At 37.6% G+C, this 24,735-nt stretch overlaps 1 protein-coding gene and 1 pseudogene across 4 annotated transcripts in view; both read right to left on the bottom strand.

The window, feature by feature from the left end:
• Window positions 1–24,735, bottom strand: part of CSGALNACT1 (chondroitin sulfate N-acetylgalactosaminyltransferase 1) — a 304,182-nt gene that overhangs the window by 174,680 nt on the left and 104,767 nt on the right. The gene's annotated exons all lie outside the window — the stretch shown is intronic.
• Window positions 19,822–20,943, bottom strand: LOC134370702 (zinc finger protein 57-like; annotated as a pseudogene).

Below are 24,735 nucleotides of genomic sequence, written 5' to 3'. Positions count from 1 at the left end.
TTTACCAATTATTCCCTTACTCTGCTCCCCCTCCCCCTTTCCCACCTCTGGTTACCTCAGTTCTGTTCTCTTCTTTTGAAAGTTCAGCATATTATTGTGATAGTTGTTTCTGTCTTTCTTCTTTCCTTTTTTCTTTTTTTTTTTTTTTAGCTCCCACTTACAAGTAAGGACATGAGATATTTCTCTTTCTGTGCCTGGCTTATTTCACTTAACATAATTTTCTCTAAGTTCATCCATGTTGCTGTGAATATTTCAGTCTTTTTTATGGCAGAGTAATATTCCATTATGTAAATATACCACATTTTTCTTATCTAGTCATCTGAAGATGGACATTTAGGCTGGTTCCAACTCTTGGCTATTGTAAATAGAGCTGCAATAAACATGAGAGTGCAGGTGTCCCTTTAACACGATGACCATTCCTTTGGGTATATACCCAGCAGTGGGATTGCTGGACCATACGGCAGTTCTACCTGTAGTTGTTTGAGGAACCTCCATACTGTTTTCCATCATGGCTGCACCAATTTGCAGTCCCACCAACAGTGCAGGAGAGTTCCCCTTTCTCCATGTCCTCATCAGCACTTGTTATTCTCTGTCTTTTGATAATAGCCAGTCTAACTGGGGTGAGATGATGGGAAATACGGGTCTATTATTGCCTTAAAGAATATCAAATAATATTTTACTTATACTCTTGAGATTTACTAAGTGCCTCCCAAGCTGGGCAATGGGCACCCTGTGAGCTCCCTATCTGAACCATCTTTATGTTGTCAATTTGTAAACCGCTAACATGACCGAGAATGAAAAGACTCACATGCCAACTAGAGAGTCAAAGAATATACTGTTAGAGCCTGGAGAGGACCAGAGTTTTAACTAGTCTTTTGGAAAGAAACTTAATTGCTTCTCTTTGCCATTGGTTGTGAGACCAATAACACAATCTTTCTCTTAAACCAGTTAAGATACAGACAGACGGTTGATGTACCTCCACAAAAATGCTACTTTCCAGCACACAGTCTGCGATGCCATAGTCACACTCACATGCAATTGTTCATTTTATTAGACATCCTCTTCCAATAAATCCTTATGGCCTAGCCCTGCCCCTGTTAGATACTGCAGCTGCTCAGCTGGTGTCAGATGCCATCGCAGATGCTAATGAAGCATGACAGTGTTTCAGGGAGATCTGCTACACTTAATCCTGTCCAGAACAAGAGATTTGGCTTTTCATCTTAAATGGGTTACTATGGGTTACCTTACACAAGCCCTTAACTTCTATGAGTCTCTGTTTCCAGCTCTATAAAATAAAGGGGTTGGACTAAATCAGTGACTCCTAGTGAGGGAGGCTGATTCTTGTCTGGTGACTCCACCTCCAGCTGAGAATCCCTGTGCATGAGAAGATATGTTACAGGTGGGAACAAGCTGCAGGAACAAATGATGTGGATGCAGGATGGCATTTACTCTTAGATGCAAGACTAGGGAAGAGGGACTTTAAAAGGGTTCAAGCTCTTGTAACACTGAGAGTTATGGACTTTCTGAGTATTAAGATTTTATCACACTAACTGACAAATAGTAGTTAGACAACCCATTAATCAAATGTTACCTCTCATGTGGCCTTTCCTTCACATAGCTGGCTGGCAGCGTTAAGCAAGCACCACCCATTCAACAAAGTAAACTCACCTCCAGTGAAGATACAATAACCAAGAAAAAAGCTTATCTAGGATGAAATATCCCAGGCAACAGGGACAGATTATACATGCCAGCACCTTACACACCAACGCACTATCCCCAACACAACAGAAACAGCAACATGGAGAGAGCACAGGTTCATGGTTCAGAAATGCCACGTCTAGTCCCAGTTCTGCCATTAAGTGTGTGACCTTGGACAAATCACCTGCAAAATAAAAGTTTAGAACAGATAATTTTCAGGTTACCTTCCATTCCAGAAACTGCACTTACTTTTTATTGTTCTACATAAAAATCTATCTGCTACTAGAATCCTTGTAGAATCTTTAATATCAGTCTATACATCTCCATTACTGGCTCAGTTTTTAGATTACTGCGGTCCCAGGCTTCTCAGGCAAAGAGAACACTCAGAACAACTGCCTAGAACACAAGTTTGAGATGCAAAATGGGTAAAGTTTGTTTTTTCTGGCTTCTTTATGACTCCCTCTGGCTAAATTCTGCTCTCTATGCTGCCAAGTCTCTGTACTTCTGGCACTGAGGCTTGATCTATAGTATTCATAGGGCTGGTGACACTGTGACCGATGAAGAAACTAAATCTTTCACAAAACTTGAACAGGCATTTTGAATGGTAATTTTTATCTTCTTCCTTCCCAGATGTAGAAATGTCAAGAGTTGAGAGATATTATAATAGTGAAAAGTCATTGCAAAAATGGACTTGCCTCTCAAATGGTCTCTCATTATCTTGCAAATGTATTCCTTTTGCTATATCAATTTTTTAGTTTATTTCATGTTAAGCTCCAACTGCAAGGGAATTGAGAACATAATGTCCACATTAACAAAATAAATATTTCACCATGAAAATGAAAACTATGTGTAAATATTTCAGTAATTGAATTTATTCAATCAATCCATTGGGTTAGGCCAACAGAAGCAGTTTTTTTTTATATTGACTGCCATGGAGACAGGAGAAAATTTTAATCTCAGGGTTCAAATAAATAACGGACATATTGCTTGCAGACATCATTTAAAAAATCTATGCATACAGAATGTACATAGGGGCTGCCCTCAGGGCTCCTACAATAGCTGTACACTATTTACTATGTACACTAGATAACAATAAAATTAAAAATGAGAATGAGAAACACGGATGTTTAATCAATAAATATTTTTAAGTCATTAAAAAGTGTTTTCATTCCATACCATGGCCAGGTCAGCAAGACAGGTGTAAAGAGTAAACAAAGAAAAATTTATTGGAGTGCTCAGTAATAAAAAGGAATGAACTACTGGTAGGCATGTCAACATGGATTATAATTATGCTGAGTGAAAGAAGCCAAACAAATGGAATACATACTGTATGAATCCATTTATATGAAATTCTAGCAGCTCAGTGTTTGCCTGGGGTTGAGTGTTGGGGAATGGGAGGATTTGGGAGGAGCCCAGAGGGGTAGGAGGCTGGGATTACCAAGGGGCATGAAAACTTTTCTGCTGCTGTATATGTTCATGATCCTGATTTTGATGATAGTTTCATGTGTATATACATATGTCAAAACTAATAAAATTGTGATTTAAACGTGTTTGTTATATATCAATTATACTTCAAATAAGCTATAAAAATTACTGAGTAGAAAGACAAAAGTAGAGGAAAAAGACCTAAAGACAGGAGTAGTTAAGTTTGTGGGCAATTAAGACAGCTGTTGAATGAAAAGCTGCATAAAAAATGAACTACACTAGACATATAAGAGACTGCTGGAGAAAGACTTCTGACTGTTGGCAGCTCAGGAGGTTTTATAATCCCAGAAAAGTCTTTTTGAGCACTGAAGGATCGTGCCTAGACAATATCCATCTCCTCCCTCTCCCAAATATAGTTCTTATTTCCTTCAGATTTCTGACAAATAGTTCTAACTGCCCTCAGAGTAGTAATAACAATAGCTAGCTAGCATTTACTGAGCACTCACTACAAACCAGGCCCCAATCTAATGGATTATCATATTTGCTCCTCACCTAAGGAACCCAAGAGATGGGTACAATTATGATGCCCAATTTTACAGATGAGGATACCGAAGCTCAGAGAGGCTAAATAACTTGCTTAGATCCACCCGCCATCCCAGTGGTGATCTGATTCCAGAGTCGAGCTCCTGAAATTAAACTCGCCCTCTGCTAGACCAGCAGCGTCCTGGAGATACTGTCTATTATGACTTGCTGACTCACACCTCTGATGCCTTAAAGAGGCCCTCTGTGCAAAAGCAGCTGCATTTCTAAGACTGAAGCCTGATCTTTTGCATGGGAGCAGCAGCAAACGTCAGCAGTGAAGCGATGGTAGAAGGCAGAGAAGAGTAGCAAGGCCGTGTCCTCCCTGATGACTGTAAACGTGGTCAAGCCATTTCTCCCCCTTGCGTCTGTTTCCTCTTTGGTTAAATTAACAGACTTCTAAGACTCCTTCCAGCTCTGTGATTCTGCAGTCCTCTTTCGGGGAATACTCCCTGCATTTTGTAACTTAAGTCAAAATGCTTCTTTCATCACCTGAAATGTGGACCCCATCCACACCCCTAGCAAGATTCCTCATTATTTCCTGCAGGAAGTCTGTTCACAAGGAACACCCCACAGAAAGGCCCAAGGCAGAGAAGAGGATCTCTCAACCAGGGCGGCTGCTCTCCTGGGATCTCTAACAATACTAAAGAGTTGATTTGGGCTTTCAGGGGGTGAAGAAGAGGCAGCATACCACTCAGCCAGCAGCTCCTCTCATTTTCCCTGTCTAGCTTCCAACACTGGAAATAATAAAAAATTCTTAGTATGTGGCGCTCCAATAGCCAGATTCCATTTATTTCCTTTCCTGTTGGTTCTCTAAAGTGACTATTCTCTCTTTGCACCAAAAACACATCATTTTCTCTTTTTAAATGGAAAGATTTTGTGACCCTTTGGGGAGACATAAAAAAATAAGAGCGACTAAATAAGGCAATTGTAAACCATTTCAATATCTATAAAACCTTCTCCTTTATCACAAAAGAAAAGAAAGAAGGAAAAGCAGCTGGGAAAAAGAAAAAGTCCAGCTGACAGGGAACTTGATATCTTCAAGAACAACTTCTCTCATGAATTTTCATCTCCATATTTTGGGGTTTTAGCTGAATTGAAATTACTTCCAGGAAAAGCATTTCTCAAATGTGATAACTACTTTCACAATGCTTTGGTTAGGCAAACTCTTAAAAGTTACAATATAATGTCTATTTTTCTATAACTCTACCTATATATGTGTTCTGTGCTTTTATTCTATATTTTATATACTCTGCCTATTTTCATAAACACCTTGATTTATCTCAGAACATATAAATTATGTTTTTATTTCTATTGACTCACTTAGCAATTACTATACTATAATAAACCAAGAATTAAAATATAGATCACCTATTTCCCACACAAAACCACAGATTTACAAAATTCACTTCCAACCTTTATCATTGCAAAGACATAGGTTTTATGAGGTTGCATTCACTACGTGCACACTGTTTTCTAATTTTTTGCTTGATTTCTCCATATATCTACTTAGTCCATATATCTGTCATTTTAAATGGAGCAGTAACATCCCATTGCATTGCTAAAACACAGTTTAATTAGCCATCTTTCAGCTACTTGTTTCCTCACATTGTTATAACCCAGCCAAGCATTTTTAAATAAATATATTTTGTTCTTCCTTTTTGAGCTATTTCCTTAGGCTATAATCTGGAAAGTGAGATTAACAGTTGAAAGACCGTAATCAGCTCTGTGACTTTTATTATAAATTGCCAGGTGGCTCTCTAAAAGAGGAATTAGCAATTTGCAATGTCACCAGCAAAATATGAGCCTAGCTTTTTCTTCACAGTCTCTTTAACACTGGGATTTCTGAGCTTTATTTATTTTGGGGTGATTTCAAAAGAATGATGCAAAGTCTTTTGGTTCTTTGAATCTGTCACGTTTGTGTAGTACTCTCACTGTCTCTTTTTAAAAATATGTATTGATCGCTTACTACATGCCAGGGGCTTTATATGCCTTAACTCATTCAAAACTCCTGACTGCCTCATAGAGTAGACATTACAAATTTTACTTTTACTAATGAAACTGAGACTCAAAAGTTTATATGATATGCACAAGATTCCCAGGCTAATACCTGATGACATCAGGATTCAAACTCACGACCTACTTCCTGTGGATTCTCCATTATACCATCCTGCCTCATAACACAACCTTTAAACATCTTACTAGTCTTTTGTTTTTTTTCTTTGTTTAGTTTTCTAGTTTTCCTGTTGATTGAGGTATAAATGTAAAGGTACAGCTCAATGAATATTTACATATGTATACACTTTGTTCAATCATCACACGAATCAAGATACAGAATTTTTTTATCACCTTAGGATCTTTTCTTTTCTGTTTAAACACAGATCAGTTTTGTGCTTACTATGTGTAAGGCCTGGTACCTCACATGGGGTGAGGGAGAAAAAGCAGTCTTTTCAAAGTTTACTTTTCTTCTTTTTAAAAACAATTTTTTTTTTGAATCATTTGCTACATTCGTGTCACAAAACCAAAATAGCCCAGTCTTCATACTTTAAATTTCAAGAAATACTGACTAAATACTGATAATAAAAAGGGAAGCAGAGGCCAATGAGGTTACAAGAGAAAAACATCACAGACCCATTGACAAGAGGCAGGCAGTACAACACAGTGGTTACAGCACCACATGGACTTGGGTTCAAAACCCAGTCTGGCCCCTTGAGACCTGGGGCACGTTATCCTTTCAAATTTCAGTTCTCTTATTTCTAAAGTGAGGAGAATAATAGGACCTGAAGAAATTAATCAGGAGGCTGATAGAAGGAGAAAGTGCAAAATACAGTGTCTGACCCACAAAAACTACACATTAAATGATCACTGTCCTCATATACTACAGAGAATTTCCTAGGACTAAAAATGAATAATTCTCTTTTTTTTAAAGTTTAAGATACTAGCTTAAGATATCCTGAGTTATGGGAATTAGATGAGAATAAGCGCATCAGCAACCTGGTAGGTAGAAATTGACTTAAAGTTATCGTCAGATGCTCCTGAGTTTCAATCAGGGTCATGCTAGGAACAAAGGTCCCTCCAATAAGGACTGTGAGATGCTCTCACACACAAAATCTGAAAATATAGAAGTTTTGAACAAAATTTTTTTCTACTCTTTCACTTTTAACCTCTCTATATCCTTAACTTCAGAAGTGTCTCTTATAAGCAGCGTACAGGTGGCCTGTCACTTTTTTTTATTAAACAATATAATGAACACTCTTGAACATTATACCCAGGAACTGTAGAATATGCATTATTTTGTTAACAGAATGTTTATAACAATTGTCTACATGCTGGGCCAGAAAGCAGGTCTCAACAGATCTCTAAAGACTGAAATTATACAGAGTGGGTTCACTGACCTCAGTAAAATTAAACCAGAAATCAATAACAGAAAGATAACTAGAAAATCCCTAGGTATTTAAATATTAACCAACAAACTCTTAAATAATTCATGAATTAAAAACTACTTAACACTTAATGATAATAAAAAGATAAATTCATCCAGAGGGGAAAACTCTAAGCCATGAAGGATCTTTTTATCCAGTCATTGAAAGTGGAAACATATCTGCTCCCCTTCACTGATACACTGACCTGAGATAGCTTTCTCTTTCATTAATGGACCATATACCTGGGCCTGTGTCTAAGAAGGGGCCTCCACCTGACCCTAGGTCTAGGAGGTCATTTGAGACGGATGGTTAAATATTTTGTATCTGGCTCTGGGCAGCTATGCTGTGGAACACAAGAGTCTTCTACTTCACAGTAAGAGACAGCATAGTTAATTGTATGCAAAAGAGCCTTTGTCTTTACTTCCACTGCCCAGCATGACTCTCCCAGGGCTAGAATGCTCACTCCCACCTAGACAGACCACCTCCTCAACAGTGTAGACCCTCTGAAGTTCTATATCTTCTTCCACCACTGGCTCCTGGCAGACCTTATCCTCAAGGAACTAATATCAGGTTAAGAGACCTGTCTCTGATGCTTGAGATTAAATACATAAAATCCACAAAAATATTCTGGATTCCAAAACATTTGTATTCACTGCAAATGACAATGCCCTCATGCTATGGCCTCCTACTGAATTGTTTACATGTCTTAATGTAGCTTATGTAAATCATAGCTTATGTAAATCATAAAGTATTTAGAATATTATAACAAATATAATATTCAAAAGATAATTTTAAGTTTTTAAAAACAGTCAACAGTATATTAATTGGAGTAATGAATCCTAAGTGCTGTGTAACACATCCCCCAAAATCTCGGTGGTGTAAAACAACAAAGGTTTAGTTCTCCTTTGAATTACAGTCTAATGAGTTAAGAGGGAGCTCTCCTCCAAACAGTGACTCAGGGAATTAGGCTGCTTTTACCTTATAGGTGCGCCATCGTGCTTCAGTGTCATCCCGGTATCGTGCAGCCAGCGAAAGCAGAGAAGTCAGATGAGATGCTTCACCATCTCAGCCTGGCCACGCTCACACTCAGTTCCACTCATTGTATTGGCCAGAACTAGTCACATGACCTTACCTAGCCACAAAGGGGCTTGGACCATAGTCTTCCCAGTGATCAGGGGGAAAGTGAAATGGTCTGTGAAACACATCACACTGTCTCTACCTCAAATAGATATCAAACCTCACAGTCTATTAAGTAGGAAGGAAAGAAAGGAAGTAGTATTCACTGATTTGGAGTACCAAGTTTAATGTTAAGAATTTTGCACATACTGTGTTTAAATAGAAAAAAAAAAACACACCTTATGAAACAGATGTCATTATCCCCATTTTAAACATGAAGAAACCGAAGCTCAGTGATGTTAAACAAGTAAAGAAAACAGTCAGGAGTTGAGCTCAGGTCTATCTGACTCCAGGGCTTGTGTTTCTTCCTTTATTGTCTCAGATGTGGCCCACAGCCCACTTGCATCAGTCACTGAGTTGTCTCTTCAAATTTAGGTCCCAAGCCCCATGCCACACTTAGGAACCTGCACTTTTAACAAGGATTGAAAATGACTTTACACACTACTTGACTAGGCTCTCTCTGGAATACAACAGTGAAATCCTAAGTAATCCCATTAAATAAACTAGAAAACATAAGGAAAAGAGTTAAGTGTCAGTAGGTTTCAGAGGGGAGGCCTTATGCAAATTGGAAATCCCGAAGAACAAGGAGTTAGAGGCCATAAACACTAGTCCTGGACCAATTAACCTCCTGAGTAAACCTTGGCAAGTCACCTAACCTCACTAAATCTGTTCCAAAGAGGGACAACATTTTCTACACTGTAAATTATTGAAATCAGGATAAATCATCTCTAAAGCCTTTTCAAAAGATTTAAAGATCTTTAAGAAAAAGAGTGATGCCATCAGGATGGTAGAATAGACTATCTCCCTGTCACTCACCCTGGCAACCAATTGACTTACAACTATTAAAACTCAAAAACTGCCAGAGCAGTTCTCTGGAGCTTGGGGGAAGAGCAGGAGAGACCTGTGGAGCTCATGAAGGCATGAAAAGCCATAGCTAGAGGAAGGAGGGACCACTCTGACCATCCAAGCCCTGACCACTTCTGGGGCCAGCTTGATACAAGGCAAGAAACAGCTGCCAGCATACAGAGCAGCTACCAGAAGACAGCAAAGCCACAGCAGAGCCCATTGTGTGAAACTGCTTGGAGTCTGCAGGGAGAAGGGTGCTGTAGAGTGCACCATCCCATCTCCCAGGCCAGCAATGCCACTAACAAGCTTCCCCTGGCCTTGCATAGCAATGAGGGCCACAGCCGACAGGAGAAAGGAACCACCCAGAGGTCAGTGAGTCTGTGCGGGGGACTCATGAACAGCCTGCCCCATAGGAAATGTTTGGAGTGCTGAGAGGGAGGCTTACCCACCACGGGAGCGTTGGGGTTCAGTGTAGGCAACTGATCTGCTTTCCAATCAGCACACAGTGGAGGCCGGTCAGGGTGACAGAACTGCAGGGGGTGCAGTTTGCAGGAAAGACTCAGTCCCAGGCTGGAATTTCCACATAGCCCACTTGTGACTGTGGTGACTCCACATGACCCAGAAGTGACAAAAAGTCTAACAATTAAAATCCAATCCTCACAAAAAGCTTTCCCCACTTTCAGAAATAGCAGCAAAACAGCAATCTAGCTCAGGCACAGAGCTCAAGTTGTGGTCCTCACAGAAAGTTTCTCCAATTCAAGAATTAGCCACAGGACAGCAAATTAGTTCCAGTGCAGTATAGGTAGTGGGGTAGCTATTAATCCATCACAGAATGAAAAATAACAACAAAAAAACACAAACCAGAGACAAAGCTCTGATATTAACCAGTAAAGATCTAACACCACCAAAGAGTACCTATAAAACCTGGAAGAGGTAACCATCTCCTCAAATGCCCAGACATCAATGTAAAGACACAAAGACCAAGAAAGACCAGAGAAATATGACACCGCCAAAGAAAATAATACACCAGCAATGGACTATAAGAACAGCACATTTATGAAATGCCTGTAGGAGAAATCAGTATAACTCTCTTAAGGATGTTCATGGAGGCACAGGAAAATACAGATAGAAACTTAAATGATACCTGCAAAAATTTCAGGAGCAGAACAAGAAACTTGACAAAGGAATAGAATCAACAACAAAAAAAATGAAATTCTACAAATAAAAAATATATTATCTAAACTGAAAAACTTAATACAAAGCTCCAACAGCAGACTTGATAAAACAGAGGAAAGAATCAGTGAGCTCAAAGACAGAACATACAAAATTAGCCAATCAGAGGAACAACAACAAAAAAGAATAAGAAAGAAAGAAACAAATGCAGTAATTATGGGACTCCCTCAAGCAAAATAACCTTCACATAATTGGCATACCCAAAGGAAACAAAAAAGGAAGAGACCTAGAAAGCATATTCTAGAAAATAAAAGTGACTGAAAACTTCCCAACTATGTAGAAAGATGACACCAGCCAGATACAGAAAGCTCAGAGGTCACCAATCAAATTCAATCCAAAAGGGAACACCCCAAGGCACATCATAATCAAATTATTAAAGACCAAAGACAAAGAAAGGATACTGAAAGTAGAAAGAGAAAAGAAACACTTAACATTTAACTGAGCCCAGTACATATCTCAGCAGATTTCTTAGTAGAAATCCTACAGGCCACAAGAAAATGATGTGATATATTCGAAGTGCTGAAGAAAAAAGATAGTCAACCAAAAATTCTGTATCCAGGAAAACTAACCTTTAAATATGAAGGAGAAATAAAGTCTTTCCCATACAAACAAAACCTAAGGGAATTCATCAATACTAGACCTGCCTTACGAGAAATGCTAAAGGGAGTTCTTCAGTCTGAAAGTAGATGACACTAAGGAGTAGCAAGAAAACATTTAAAGATACGTAACTCACTAGTATAGTAAGTTCATAGACAACCTCTGAATATTCCAATGTTGTAAGGGTGGTGAACAAACCACTTACATCTTAGTATGAAGACTAAAGGACAAACTTAACAAGACACTACCAAATGCAAAAATTATATAAGATATATGCAATATTAAAAAATGTCACTTGGAACAGCAAAATATCAAAAAGTGGAAGGAAATGACATCAAAGTGTAGAGTTAGTTTGGGTTTTTTTCTTTTTTTTTAGATATCAAAGTTAAGTTATTAGTTTTAAATAGTCTGCTATAACTATAACATGTTTTGTGTAAGCCTCATGGTAACCATAATACAAAAACTTGTAAGACACATACTAAAAATAAATAGCAAGAAATCAAAATACACTGCTAGAAAAAACCACTCAAGCATACAGGAAGACAATAAGACCAGAAAAAAGGGAAAAAGGATTTACAAAACAACCAGAAAAAAAAGGAACAAAATGGCAGTAACAAGTCCCTGTGTATAAATAATAACTCTAAATGTAAATGTATTAAATTTCCCAATTAAAAGACAGAGTAGCTGAATAAATTATAATACAAGAACCCAAAATATGCTGCCTAAAAGAAACTCACTTCACCTATAAAGACACACATCAAGTGAAAGTGAAGGGACAAAAGAAAGATATTTCATGCAAATGTAAACTAAAAAAGAGCAGGACTAGTTATACTTATATCAGATAAAATAGACTTCAAGCCACAGAAAGTAAAAACAGATAAGGAAGGTCATTATTTAATGAAAAATGTATCAATTTGACAAGAGAATATAACAATTCTGAATATATATGCACCCAGTACTGGAACATCCAGAAATATAAAGCAATTACTGCTAGACCCAATGGGAGAGATAGACTCCAACACAATAATACTTGGGGACTTTAATACCCCAACTCTCAGCAAAAGACAGATCATCCAGGCAGAAAATTAACTTGGAAACATCAGAATTAATCTCTACTCTAGGCTGACTAGATCTAATGGACATTTATAGAACATTTCATCCAACAGCTACAGAATACACATTCTTCTCAGCAGCATATAGAACATTCTCCAGAACACACCATATGTTAGGTCACAAAACAAGTCTCAACAAATTTTAAAAATTTGAAAACATATGAACTTTCTTGTTTGCCCATAATGAAATAAGACTAGAAATCGACAACAAAAGGGACACTGAAAAGTGTACGAATATATGCAAATTAAATAACATGCTCCTAAGCACAAATGGGCCAAAGAAGAAAATCAAAAAGAAAATTAAAAAGTTCTTGGAGACAAATGAAAATGAAAACATACCAGAACCTATGGGATACAGTGAAAACAGTTCTAAGACGGAAGTTTATAGCAATAAATGCCTACTTTGAAAAAGAAGAGAGACTTCAAATAAACAATCTAACATTACACCTCAAGGAACTGGAAAAACAAGAACAAACCAAACACCAAATCAGTAAAAGGAGAGAAATAACAGATCAGATAAGAAATGAATGAATTACAAGTTTAAAAAAATACAAAAGATTGATGAAGCAGAGTTCAGTTTCTGAATAGATAAACTGATAAACCTTTAAGTAGACTAATGAAGAAAAAGAGACAAGACTCAAATAAATAAAATGAGAAATGAAAAAGGAGATATACAACCGATAGCACAGAAATACAAAGGATTATAAGAGGCTACTATGAACAACTACATGCAAACAAACTGGAAAACCTAGAAGAAATGGGTAAATTCATAGACACATACAACTTACCAAGGTTGAATCATGAAGAACTAGAAAATACAAACAAGTAATGAGATTGAAGCAGTAATAAAAAGTATCCGAACAAAGAAAACACCAGGACCAGATGGCTTCACAGCCAAATTCTACCACACATTTCAAGAAGAGCTAATACCAATTATTCTCAAACTCTAGCAAAAACTTGAAGAGGAGGGAATACTTCCAAAGTCATTCTATGAGGCCAACATTAACCTCATACCAAAATTCGAAAAAGACGCAATGAAAAAGAAACTAAAGACCAATATCCCTAATGAAAACAGATGCAAAGATGCTCAGCAAAATACTAGCAAACAGAATGCAACAGCAGGTTAAAAAGATCATTCACCATGATCAAGTGGGACTCATCCCAGGGATGCAAGGATGGTTCAACATATGCAAATCAATAAATGTGATATATCACATCAACTAAATAAAGGAAAAAAAATGATCATTCAAGAGATGCAGAAAAAGTATTGGATAAAATCCAACATCTCTTCATGATAAAAACACTCAACAACTAGGTATAGAAGAAATGTAACAACACAATAAAAGCAATATATGGCAAACCTACAGCTAATATACTGAATGGACAAAAATTGGAGGCTTTTCCTCTAAGATGTGGAACAAGACAAAGATGCCCACTCTCTCCACTCTTATTCAACATAGTGCTGGAAGTTCTCACCAGTGCAATAAGGCAAGAGAAAGCAGTAAAGGGAAACCAAATTGGAAAGAAGGAAGTCAAACCATCTCTATTTGTAGATGACACTGTCATATATGTAGAAAACCCTAAGTCTCCACCAAAAAATTACTAGAAATAATAAATGAATTCAGTACAGTGGCAGGATACAAAATCAACACACAAAAATCAATCCTCTTCCTATATGCCAATAACAAAATGGCCAAGGAAGAAATCAAGAAAGTAAATCCACTCACAATAGCTACCGAGAAAATGACATACCTAGGAGTAAATGTAACTAAGGAGGTGAAAGACCTCTATAATGAAAACTATAAAACATTGATGAAAAAAATTAAAGAGGACACAAATAAATGGAAAGATATCTCATGTTCTTGAGCCAGAAGAATTAACATAATCAAAATGTCCATACTACCCAAAGCAATCTATACCTTCAATGCAATCTCTATCAATGACATTATTCACAGAAATAGAAAAAAATGATCTTGACATTTTTATGGAACCACAAAAGACTGTATAGCAAAAGCAATCACGAACAAAAAGAACAAAGTTGAAGGCATCACACTTCATGACTTCAAGTATACTATTAAGCCATAATAACCAAAATAGCATGATAATGTTATAAAAATAGAAAAATAGAACAATTGAACAGAATATAGAGCCCAGAAATAAACCCATGACCTTAAAGCCAACTGATTTTTGACAAAGTTTCCAAGAATATATAGTGGGGAAAAGATAGCCTCTTCTACAAATGGTGTTGGGAAAACTGGACATCCACATGCAGAAGATTGAAACAAGACCCCTATCTCTCACCATACACAAAAATCAACTCAAAATGGATTAAAGACCTAAATTTAACACCTAAAACTACGAAACTACTAGAAGGAAACATAGGGGAAATGCTACACAAAATGGGAGTGAGCAATGCTTTTTTGAGTAAGACTGCAAAGGTACAGGCAACTAAAGCAAAAATTCACAATTGGGACTACATCAAACTTAAAAGCTTCTGCACAGCAAGGGACACAATCAATGAAGTGAAAAAACCTATAGAATGGGAGAAAGTATGTTCAAGCTACACATCAGACAAGGGGCTAATATCCAGAATATACAAGGAACTCAAACAACTCAACAGCAAAAATACAAATAACCCAATTAAAAAATGGGCAAAGAATATAAATGGCCAATAAGCACATCAAAAAATGCTCAACATCACTAATCATCAGGGAAATGTAAAGTAAAACCACAAAGAGATATCATCTTACTCCAGTTGGAATGGCTACCATCAAGACAGAAAATAAATGCTAGCAAGGATGGGGAGAAAAAAGAACTCTTCTACATTACTGGTAGGAGTGTAAATTGGTACAGCCACATGGAAAACAGTATGGAGGTTCATCAGAGAACTAAAAATACATCTATTTTTCTACCCAGCTATCCCACTACTGGGTATACACCCAAAGGAAATGAAATCAATATATCAAAAAGACACCTGCACTCTGGCTTTCACTGCAATGCTATTCACATTAGCCAAGAGATGGAATCAACCTAAATCCCCATCAAAAGATGAATGCATAAAAAACTGGTACATATACACAATGGAATACTACTCATTTGTAAAAAAAATAATATCTTATCATTTGCAGCAACATGGATGGAACTGTAAACCATCATGTTAAGTGAAGTAAGTGAGGCACAAAAAGACAAGGACTGCATGATATTACTCATACGTGGAATTTAAAAAAAGAAAAGAAAAGTGGTTCTTACAGAAGTAGAGAGTAGAATAATGGTTACCAGAGGCCAGGAGGGGAGTCGGGGGAGAAGAAGTGTTGGACTAATGGATTCAAAACTGTGCTCTCCACCCTAAGTGAATCATTGTGCAGTACATGCATGTATTGAAATGACACATTGTACCCCACAAATATGTACAAATGTTAAAATAACTTTTTTTAAATTAAATATGTGATATGCATTATAAACCTTAAAAAAATAGACCTTTAAATGGAGACAATAAAACAAATACAGAATGAAGAAAATAATAACATTAAAAATAATAGCTAATTCCAGCAAGATTTTTTTGTGGATATATACAATCTTCTTCTGAAATATAAATGGAAAGGCAAAGGAACCAAAGTAGCTAAAAGCAATTTTGAAAAATAATAAAGTTAGAAGAATTACAATTCCCAATTTTAAGACTTTCTATGTAACTACAGTAGTCCCGACAGTGTGATATTGGCAAAGGGATAGACACACGGATCAATGGATCAGTTTAAACAAAAAACCAAAATAGCTCTACATAAGTATGGCCAACGAATTGTTTACAAAGATACAAAAGCAACTGAATGAAGGAAGGATAGTGTTTTCAATAAACGGTGTTGGAACAAGTGGATATCCCTACGCCAAAAGAAAAAAAAAAAAAAGAATTTTTCAATCTAAACCTCATACTGTAAACAAAAACTAAATCAAAATGGATCATAGATCTCAATATGAAATGTAAAAATATAAACTTTTCGGAAAATCTTTGTGAGTGAGGATCAGGCAAAGAAATCTTAGAAATGACACCAAAAGTATGATCAATAAAATTAAAAAATCATTAAATTAAAAACTTGGCTCCACAAAAGATCCTGTGAATAGTATGAAAACATGAGCAACAGAAAGGGAGAAAATATCTGCAAATCACATATCAGACAAAGTACTTGTATTCATAATATATAAAGAACTTTCTAAACTCAATAGCAAGAAAACAATCCGATTTTAAAATGGGCCAAAGACTTGAACCAACCTTCACCAATGAGAATATGAATGGCAAATAAATTCATGAGGAGTTCAACATCATTAGCCATTAGGGACATGCAAATTAAAGCCACAATGAGATACCACTATACACCTATTAGAATGACAGAAATAAAAAATAGGGATAATACCACATTCTGGCAAGGATGCAGAGAAACTCTGTTTTTCATACATTGCTGGTAGGAATGTAAAATGGTACAGTCACTAAAGAAAACAATTTGACAGCTTTTTCAAAAGTTAAACAAGCACCACAGCCTATGACTCAGTAATCATATTTTTGGTTTTTATCCTTGAAAAATGAAGACATGTTCACACAAAATGTACATGAATTTTCAGAGCAGCTTTATTTAGTAGGGATAACCCTAAGAACACTGACAATAACACAAATGTCTTTCATCCAGTAGATGGATAACCTCACTGCAGTGCATCCATATAAACGAATGTTATCAGCAATAAAAAGGATACACAAACTACTTGGATGGATCTCAAGGTCATTATAGTGAATGAAAAAGACCAATCTGAAGAGGTATGATTCCACTAATGTGGTACTCTCGAAGAGTAATGGAGAACAACAGATCTGTGGTTGCCCAGGGGTGGGGATGGGGGAAGGGGATGACTCTAAAGGGTTAGCACAAGTTCCTTTGTGGAAATGAAACAATTCTGTATCCTGACTGTGGTGGTGTTTACACAAATCTAGACATGTAACAAAATTTCACAAAACTACACACACACACACACACACACACACACACACACGAGAACATGAAAAAAATTGGTGAAATCTGAATAAGGTCGGTAATAAAGTTAATAGTGTTAGACCAATGTCTGTGTCCTAGTTTTGGTAAATCACTATAATTATGGAAGACGTGATCATTGGCAAAATCTGGGAGAAGGGTACCTGGGAACTTTCCATAACTACTTTTTCAACTTCCTGTGAGTCTAAAATGGTTTTAAAATTAAAAGATAAAAAGTAGCTATTACTTGTTGAGTACTCTCTATGTGCTCACATTGTTCTGAGAACTTTATATATATATATTTCAACACATTAAATCTTTAAGTCTTTGCAGTACATACTGTGTTCATCACATCATCACATTTTATAGATGTGGAAACGAAGTTTCAAAAAACTTAAGTAATATGGGCAAGGACACAGTTGCTAAGTAAGATTAGGACTCACACCCAAGGAGTGCTGTTCCAGAGCTCTCAGTCTTAACCAACAAGCAATATTTTTTAAGGAGAAAAAAAAAGCAGGACAAATGAAGGTTAGAAGAGGAGTCAATAATATGGAGAAAAGATAAGGAACACAAGAAAAAGTAAACCGAACAGAGCCCGCAAGAGCGCTGGGAGTGATCTTCCTGGCACCCCCTGTGTGAGACAGTCCCATAAGAAAGCTCCACATTGCATTTTGTTTTTCCAACTTATTTCTTATTGAAAGATAATTGATTATACATATTTGTGGGGTACAAAGCTGACTATGAATAGTTGTGTACAATGTGTGATGGTCAGATCAGGATAGATTAATCATCACTACCACACATAATCATTCCTTGTGTCCGTTAACCAATTTCTAATTACACATTCCATTTTGATCAGTATATTTCTAAATGGCTGAGGAGAAGCTCGAGAGAGGTAAGGAACATTTTCAAAGGAATATTAAACAGCTCCTATTTGGATAGGTCAGAGTCATTGGAGTTATTTAATCTAGAGCAAGTCAAGAAGGCGGTTTAATTGCCATCTGCCGTGAAGGCTTTTGAGAGCACGTCCAGAGGATATAGGACAAATGCAAGGAGAACTTAAATTGAAAAAAGAGTTTAGTTTGACATTAAAAATGTTTTCCCAACCATCTGAGGAGGGATAAAACTAGGACAGATTAGACTATTTATTGTGAAATATTCAGGATGGAAAGAATGAAGCCAGCGGGTCATTCTAGTCAAAATTTAACCTGGACAGAGGAGCAGCCTAGACAATTCCAGGCCCCATAAAAGGCACTTTCTACATGTTATCTGTTCAAATCCTCACAGCTAAATATAAAGCAGGTGTGGCCATTCCAATTTTACAGATAAGGAACTGAGCTTCACAAAGGCTAAGCACCTGCCTAAGGCCACGCAGCTGCCTGGTGGTGGACATGTGAGACTCAAACCCAGGTGTCCCTGCCTACACAGCCCAGCTCTCTTCCCTATGTTATACATGCTGTTAAACTTGGAGATTTAAGGACTTGGACAAGCCCCACCTACTGGTATAAAACTGAATCAAATAATCAATTACGGTCCCTTCCAGCTGTAAAAATATCTATACCCAAAATACTATTAACTTAATTTTACATCAACTCCAACTCCACTCATTTCTATCAAGCCATTCCTTTAGAAACTCAGTTTTATCCAAGATGTTAACCTATGCTTCTTCTTAAAGCATCCCTGTGGGGCATGACAAATTGAATTAGAAGAAACTGAAGGAAAGAGTAAGCACATGACTCCCACTTTACAGACAAGAACCTCTGAGTTGCCCAGGAAGCCAGGCATAGAATCAGAATTGTTTATGAATGGAAAAAGACTCAGGGAGCTGGGAAGTCCAACCTCCTGAAGATTTCAAAATAAAACTAGTACAGCCCAGTGAAAGCCCTGAGAGAACCAATGGCCCACTGGGAGGGACTCTTCCCACCCAGGCCAACAAGAGCCCAGTAGAGGTTACTGGCTGCCCAGCTTCTGGCCTGTGCTCACAGTTATAGGTAGCCATGGTTAAGATGCCAGAAAAGTGTGCCACCAAAGTTCCCCAAGTGCACACTTGTGTGTTTGTGTGTGTCAATAAAACTTTATTTGTGGAGATTGAAATTTGAATTTCATATCACTTTTTGCTGATTTTTTAAAAAATTAATAAACTATTATTTTTATTCACACTCCATAACTGTAATGGAATATTTTAATATACTTTCAAAATAAATGAAAAGTAAAGCAAGTAACATTTGTTAGTGTATAACTTATCTGAACACGGTTGATAGGATTTTCCTAAGAAACACCTATAGAACCTTTCGTTTGCCAAAAAAGTACATTGTTTTTAACAGCTTGCAATCAGAAATAATATTGGAAACATAATGAGGGGTTGCATTCAGCTTTATGTAATAGGACACTGCCACAATCTGCCTGACATGTGACGAAGGTGACTATTTTCACATGGAAGGACTAGCAGTCATTCAACAACACCGTACAGGAACTGAGTACCACACACTTCCTTGGTTTCTGTGTAGGCTGTCATGGTTGAATCAGAAACACAAAGCCACAAGAAGTATTAAGAAAACAAAATGTTGAGTATGCAAATTATAGCTTATATAAATAAGGTAAGATGTGGAGAAGGGGGGAGTTAGAGCTTCTCAGAGATTATCACTAACCGTGATAGTCTGAGTCAGTGGCCTGGTGGACATGTTAGATCTTGCAGAAATCGTGAGCTTTCCCCACATTACTTAGTTAGAATTTCTTTCTAGTGTCAATGACTTGACAACTAAAAGCTTTCGAATAGTCAATACATTCATAAAGTTTCTACCCAGTGTGCATTCTCGCATGGTTTTGGAAAGATGAGGGCAACTTGAAGGCTTTCCCACATTGTTTATATCCATGAGGTTTCTCTTCTCACATGTTCTTGTAAGGATGAGGACCAACCAAATGCCTTCCCACATTGTTTATATTCATAAGTTTTCTCTCCAATGTGATTTCTCATGTGACCTTGAAACAATCTCTGAGAAGTGAAAGCCTTCCCACATTTTTCACATTTATAGAGTTGCTCTTCAGTGTGAATTCTCACATGTTCTTGAAAGGTTTCAGGCAAACTGAATGCCTTTCCCCATTGCTTACATTCCGAGGGTTTCTCTCCAGTGTGAGTCTTCTCATGTCTTTGAAAAGATTGGGGATAGGTTTTCCTGTATTATTTACAATTATAGGGCTTCTCTTGAGTATGTGTTATCATGTGTCTTTGAAAGGTTGAGGGCTACAGGAAGACTTTCCCACACTGCTTACATTTATATGGCTTGTCTTTTGTGTGAGTTCTCACATGCCTAGTAAAAGTTGAGAACATGTTAAGGTCCATCCCATATCACTTGTGTTCCTAAGTTTTCTCTGCTGTGTGAATCTTTGTATGTTCGGTGAGGGAATAAGGATGGTAAGAGGTTTTCCCACATAGTTTACATTCATAGGGCTTTCCTCCCATGTGCGTTATCACATGTCTTTAAAAGATTGAGCGATAAAGACTTTTCCATATTCCTTACATCTATATGGCTTCTCTCCAGTGTGAGTTCTGAAATGTCTAGTCACAATGCAAAACTCAGTGAAGAATTTCCTGCATTGCTTGCATTCACAGATTTTCTCTACAGTATGAGTCCTGATACGTTGAGTGAGGGAGCAGAAATAAGGAAAGATTTTCTCATGTAATTTACATCCATAGGGTTTTTCTCCAGTGTGAGTTCTTACATAACTTCTTGGGTGTCAGGAACAAATGCAGGCCTGTCCACATTCCTGACACTGGTAAAGTTTTTGTCAACAATGAGATCTGATGTTACTCCTAAGAGAAGAAAGATGCATGAAGACCATACACATGTGGTGCATTCACATGGGTTTTTTCCAGCAGAAACGTTCTTGTACAGATGAATATTTGAAATGTGACTAAAAGTTTCTCTACATTGATAACCTTCACTATTTTCACAGAATCTTCCCCCCATATGATTTCTACTGAGGCCAGGTTCTGGAAAGTTTCCAGCATCACATCTCTGTACAGGTTCCTCTGGAAAGAATCCAGCAAAGCCCACCCCTCCAGAGTGAAGTCCACAGCCACATCTCCAAAGGCCACAGAGTCCATGTTCCGGCCCCACTCCTGGCTCTCCAGGGCATCCCCCCACTACAGGCTGTGGCCAGTGCAGGTAAGAGTGACTGGGATGAGTACATCTGGGGTCACATGGGGCAATAGACTTTATTTTTTAAAGCAGTTGAAGGTTTACAGAAAAATTGAGCAGCAAGAACAGAGTTCCCATATATTCCCAACCACCTCCCTCAGTTTCCTCTATCATTAACACCTTGCATTGATTGGTATGGCACATTTGCTACAACTGGTCAACCAGTATGGATGCATTATTATTAACTAAAGTCCATACTTTACACTAGGATTCACTCCTTGTGGTGTACAGTTCTATGGGTTCTGCCAAATGCCTAATGACATGTATCCACAATTACAGTGTCATACAAAATAGTTTTGCTGCTCTAAAAATCCCGTGCTTCACCTATTCAGCCTTCCCTGCCCCCCAACCCCTGCAACCACTGATCATTTTACTGTCTATAGTTTTGCCTTTTCCAGAATGTCATATAGTTGGAATCATACAGTATAGAGTTTTTGCAGACTGTTTCTATCACTCAGCAATACACATTTAATGTTCCTCCATGTCTTCTCATGGCTTCATAGTTCTCTCTCTCTCTTTTTTTTTTAATAATTGAGTTTTTGTTAAAGAGCAGTTTTAGGTTTAGAGAAAAATTGAACAGAAAGTACCGACTTCCACATCCTCCCTCCCCCCCTACACAGTTTCCTCTATTATTTATATCTTCCATTAGTGTGGCATATTTGTTATAATGAATAAACCAGTATTAATACGTTATTATTAACTGAAGTACGTAGTTTAAATTAGGGCTCACTGGGTTTTGACAGATGCATAATGACATGTGTCCATCATTAGCACATTTCTTTTTATCACTGAGTAGTAGTCCATTGTATGGATGGACCACAGTTTGCTTATCCATTTGACTACTGAAGGACATTTTGGTGACTTCCAAATTTTGGCAATTATGAATAAAGCTGCTATAAGCATTCATAAGCAGGTTTTTGTGTGGACATAAGTTATCAACTTATTTGGGTCAATACCAAGGATTTCAATTGCTGGCTCATACTCTAGGACTATGTTTAGCTTTATAAGAAACTGCCAAACTGTTTTGCAAAGTCATTGCACCATTTTGCATTCCTACCAGCAGTGAGTGAGAGTTCCTGTTGCTCCTCATCCTCATCAGCATTTGGTACTGTCAGTGTTTTGGACTCCAGCCATTCTAGTAGGTGTGTAGTGATATCTCCTTTAAATCCAAGTGTATCTTTTTAAAAGCACACTGTTGAGCTATCTAAAGTAAAAAGCAAGTCTTAATAAACTGCCAGGATTCAGCCCATAACATTCTCAGAAACTTTGTCCAAACAGGAGGGTTGTGTTGATAGAATAAAATTCTTTCCAGCAACAAATTCCTATTGCTGATGGCAGGCCTGATATTACTTAGTGCCTGAAATACACTGAGCTTGAAAAATCCAAATCAAAGTTCATCACTTCATCACTAAAATACTAAAATGAACTTTCAACAGCATGAGGAAACCTGGAGTATAGAGATAAAAATTGTCTTTTATGGACCACCAGCTATGTAAAGGCATTTGCTTTGTCACTGATAAATTTGACTTTGTTTTTTACAAAGCTCTTCGCAAATGTAAACAAACATTGCTCAGTCCTCAATTACTTTGTACTATTTCTGAGACACCAAAAGTTATGGGATGGGGCAGAGGGCAAGGGGTCTGGGTTTTTCTTCTTCTATAGCTTATCCAGATGTTCTCTAACACTTTTTATGGAAACTGGTGCAACAGAATAAATGAGAAGAAAGTTTTTGCTGTATGTTATTACACCTGCTGTGCCTTAAATTTTCAAATAGTGAAAGATATTTTCTGACTATATTGACTTCAAAGCTGCATTTCACACCTGCATGTTTACATAATGGTTTTGATGCTCATTAACTCTACAGAGATTCAGGCAATAAAGTGCAAAAAAAAAAAAAAATCTTGAAAAAAGAAAAGTCATTCAATTTCATATTTTTTGCAACCATGTGAACTTTCCATAGTTGTGGCCTTATGATTATAAAACTTAATATAATCAAAAGTCACATAAAACATCGACCTTGAGGAACTATTGTCAAGGACCTTAAATTTTTTAATGGTCCATTTTATGTTCCCGTTCTTAACAAGCAAGATCAAACCATATAAAACAAGTGCTTTCTCCTCAAGTATGTATCGGCTGTTTATGCCAGCTCCTCAAACGCCTTGGAAATAGTCCATAATTAGGTGGCAAAGATGCATCAAATCCTTTCCAAACCAAATGGCAAAGCATTTAAAAGAAGCATCAAAAAAGCATTTGCCAGGAATAAGCATAACATTTGGAATATCGGGGTTTTTTTGTTGTTCGTATCACTGCATTTTGGAGGGTAAATTCAATTACTTGTGTTCTTAACCACTGGCTACATACAAGAATCAATCTAGGCATTCCTGTATTTCATATGGCAACATCCTCTAGTGTAAGAAAGTTCATATAAAATGCAGAAACACTCACACTTCAGCAGTGCTAAGAAAATTCTCCCCCTTATTTTTCTGTCAATTTAAGCAGAGGGACTATGCATTTTTCTGAGGGCTTTTTAAAGGGAGTTTTGGGGCTGGTAAGAATAATTACAAGATAGCATAACTTTTTAAAAATCTCCAGTGAGAGACCTCTGGCCCAGTGGATTGAAGATGTCTTTGCCAGTTCGACCATGTATCCTTAACTAATTTTATTGTGGAGTCCCCAGGACAGAAGTTTGCAAGTATCTAATACAGCATGAGTAACTGGATGATTTTCGTGATCTATTTCTTCCCTTTCTCACCTAAACACACAGTACTACTCCCATCCACACTACAGATATAAAACTTTCTAGCACACTGTTATGAGCTGAATTGAAGTCCTAGTCCCCAGGACTTCAGAATGTGAGCTTATTTGGAAATAGGGTCATTGCAGATGTAACTGGTTAAGATGAGGTCATACTGGAGTAGGGTGGACCCTAATCCTATATGGCTGGTGTCCTTACAAGAAGACAATGTGAAAACATGACAACAGAGACAGACATGACAGAGATGCTGCTGCAAGCAAAAGAAGGCCAGGGATCAGCAGCCAGAGCCAAGAAGAGGCAGGGAAGACTGTCCCCTGCAGCTTTCAGAGGGAGCATTGCCCTGCCGACATCTCACAGTTTCAGACTCTGATTTCCAGATCTGTGAGACAATACATTCCTATTGTTTTATGTCACCCCATTTGTGGTCATTTGTTATGGCAGCCCTGGGAAACGCATACACACACCATGTGAAAAATGGGTTCTTGAGTCAGACAGGGGTTCAAGCCCTGCCGTCTGGATAAACTCTCTTAGCATTCAATGCGCCTCTGGGACTGGGGCCCAGACCCAGATCAGTGCCTCCTGCTTGTCCCCACACTTCCCTAGCAGTGACACAGCCTCACGGGACACCACTGAATGTCTGTGAGCAGAACCCATGGAGACCCTCTAGGAACTTCTGAGTTTGTT

The sequence above is a fragment of the Cynocephalus volans genome, chromosome 2, assembly GCF_027409185.1.
Source record: "Cynocephalus volans isolate mCynVol1 chromosome 2, mCynVol1.pri, whole genome shotgun sequence".
NCBI classification, from domain to species: domain Eukaryota; kingdom Metazoa; phylum Chordata; class Mammalia; order Dermoptera; family Cynocephalidae; genus Cynocephalus; species Cynocephalus volans.
The sequence above is the reverse complement of the archived record's forward strand: the minus strand, read 5'-3'. Positions and strand labels throughout refer to the sequence as shown.